General features: G+C 35.4%; 1 pseudogene; it reads right to left on the bottom strand.

The window, feature by feature from the left end:
* Nucleotides 1-2,326: 2,326 nt before the first annotated feature.
* Nucleotides 2,327-2,759, bottom strand: LOC109691596 (lipid droplet assembly factor 1 pseudogene; annotated as a pseudogene).
* Nucleotides 2,760-3,154: the final 395 nt, after the last annotated feature.

Raw genomic sequence — 3,154 nt, 5'->3', positions numbered from 1 at the left:
GAAATAATGCTTTACCTGCTTACCTGGGAATCCATTAATCCAGTTACATTGACATCTAAAATTATCACAAAATGTAAACTGTGGTTTGAAGAATAATTAGAATTTTTTAGCAGTAGAGTTAGTGAAAAGTAAAGGGATATAATATTTGATATAAAAGAGACCATTAAATATAGTTATCACCTATGTACCATAAAATTTCAAACAATTAGGCAAGTGTTATTATCTGTCTCAGTTTTCTGTCTAATAAGAAAATACTTAAATGGGTTGCTGTATTATTTTCATTCCTAACACAATAGATCTAAAGCAACTAGAATAATAATTTTGTAACTATGAAGATGATATAATTCATTAATATTATATCTCTTTTGCTTAATTAAAAGTTTTATATTGGGCAAGAATGCTGTAAATTTCCTACTCTGGAATCCAACATGATCTATACAATGATAATTATGTTAATTACAGGAGATATCCTTCTATACTACTCTACTACTCCCTGATTTACAACAAGTATCTTAGATATTCTCATTATTTTTAAACAATTTTGAAACTTTTCTAAATATTTTAATATCTTTGAACTATTTGGCTTCAGTAACTATCCTAACTGGACAATAGTGTTCTTATTCTGAATAGATAAATGAATAAAGTATACATTACATTTAAAAAGCATATTTAATTGGTAGTTTCTTCCATATCATTTGGTATTTGATATCTTGTTCATCCTGAAAATGAGAAAGTGTTCCTGAAAACTAAATAGCTGGCTCTATTTCCTTTTCTGTATAAGTGTAGTCCTTGATAAGGGGAACAACCACAGTAAATATTCATGAAGGGTGACAGCAGTGGCAAAGGGTGACCTGGTTCTCTGTGTTTATGGACCTGTGAAGTCTAGGATATAGTTTCTTGGTTGTTTTCATTATTGCAGACAAGACAGAGAAGAAATTATCTTTAGTGTGCTGTTTCATTGTATGAATCACACTTTGTAAGCCGTTCTTGTCAGCTCATAATATAAACTGATATTTTAATAAGACTCTGTCCTTCCATACAGTTCAGTAAAGTGGTGTGAGTCTTAATTGAAAATGATTATCTTTTCCTGAGGTGACATTTTAACCCAAACTGTAGTCCAAGTTCATCTATATATTTTACTGCTATGTCTACTAATATTATTTGCAAGGAACAGAGAACATTATGCCAAGCCTTATTGAACTAAAACTATGAAATAACAACAATCTTCACATAATAAATAGTCTTTGACTGCCTAGATAGCTAATGTAGATGATGGGGTTTAGATGGAATTCATCTCACTCAGAACTGTCTACCGAGTATAAATACAATAAATTAGACTTTATTTCCTTTTGTTTTCTATTTTTTGAAAATAAAACCCTACCTCTCTGTGTATTCGAGATAAAATAATTTGTACACCCATAATTTAATTTTTTCCTTCATGTTTTAATTTGATTCAATTACTTTATAATCCATCCACACAGCTTTACTTTTACTTTCAAGAAATGTAGCTCAAGGTCAACACATAAACACATACACGCACAAACACACGCACACACTAATCCAGCCATGCATAGTAACACAAAATAGAATATTCAAATAGCATTTTAGGAACAATTAAAAAAATCCTATTTTTAGAATCACGTAGGATGTTTTATTTTACTTTTTAGCCTTTTTAGCATTTTTTAAAAGGAAATAGCTTAATAGGTCAAGTTCTTTAAAGCAATACAAAAATATCAAGTACAAATATGTAAAAGAACAACAGCAGTCAATAGCACTCAGTGTAAAAGTAACTGTGGAGACTATCTTTCACTAAAAGATTCTTGACTCTTAACAAAATTATGACTCTTAAAACTTTAAGAGGACATTATTCTGGAGTTTTGCTGTTCTTTCTTAAAAAAGTAAATAAGGCAGAAAAGCTAGTTCTGTTTTGGATTTCTTTTCCCCTTTTCTTTCAAATGAATGAAAAATAAACAGCGTCTTCATGCTAAACTAAATGACTTTCCTTCCAACAAACAAATGACCCTCCAAAACAATCCATTGAACCCAGCTGTGGCCTTGAACACAAACACTAAAACTCTGGATCAAGTGGCTGGACTCTGGAGGCTACAACCCCGACAAGGTGACATCTTTGTATTGAAGAAGTAGTGGGCTAGAAGCACCTGGCCTCAAGGGATTTTACACAGAGTAACAGTGACGAAGTCAGAGGACATGCCCAAAGGTGCCTGTTCACCCAGCCCTGTTCATTCATCCACAATCCCAAGGGGCCAGTGTGACCCCACAGCCTTCCTGAGACAAATGGGAACAATCTCTGGTTCCAGTCAACTAGTCATTCCTGGTAGAACCCCTTGAAGTCCGTGGACTTCATAGCCAGTCAAGGCTGAGGTTTTGCTGTGTCAGTGGTCTGGAAGACAGCCATTAACTGATGAGGCTGAAGACCACCACATAGCAAAGTATGGTCTTCCCTGAAAAATGCAAAGGCCAAACCACAGGAGACCCAAAGCAATGAGAAGCCACCTGCAGAGATGACCAGTCCTTCCATTAATGTGACACCCAAGAGAACAGCCAGGGAAGATAGCACCAAGCAGAGTAGGAAGAAATAACAGGGGTGGCTGACATAGTGACAAACACCAACACAGTGAGGGCCAGGAAAGGATGTGAATCCAGGTGCACATCCACTGGAGACTTTATAAAGGCAACCACAGATTCCCACGTAGCTCCTGCAAGTCCTTTGAGGCATTTGGGGGCTCTTCTGTAGCCATCCTGAATAATTTTCCTACCAGTAGGTTCTCAGGTATAGTACTTAGTCCTATCGCTGATGTCACCCTGTCCCTTGAAGTCATTGGTGCTGGCAGCCTGGATGCTTCCTTGTCTGGGAAGATAGCACAGGTAGAGGAAGCAGGAGGAGGAGGAGGAGGGAAAGCTAGTTTGATTTGGAGCATGAGCTACAGACTCTAAAAAAAATTCTTAATATCACTGGAATTATATACAAATGGGTTTTCTTAATACAGAAACTTCTGCCCAGTTCATTTTGTTTCCAAATGATTTATAAATTCCTAATTTAGAGAGGTCTTGAATGACCTTCATGAATTATTTTAAGACATTTTGTAATCATGTGAATTAAATGAGTACTTCATCTGTTGAAATTCTGATTTTG

Source organism: Castor canadensis, chromosome 6 (genome assembly GCF_047511655.1).
Source record: "Castor canadensis chromosome 6, mCasCan1.hap1v2, whole genome shotgun sequence".
Lineage (NCBI taxonomy): Eukaryota > Metazoa > Chordata > Mammalia > Rodentia > Castoridae > Castor > Castor canadensis.
This window is presented reverse-complemented; position numbering and strand designations above follow the sequence as displayed.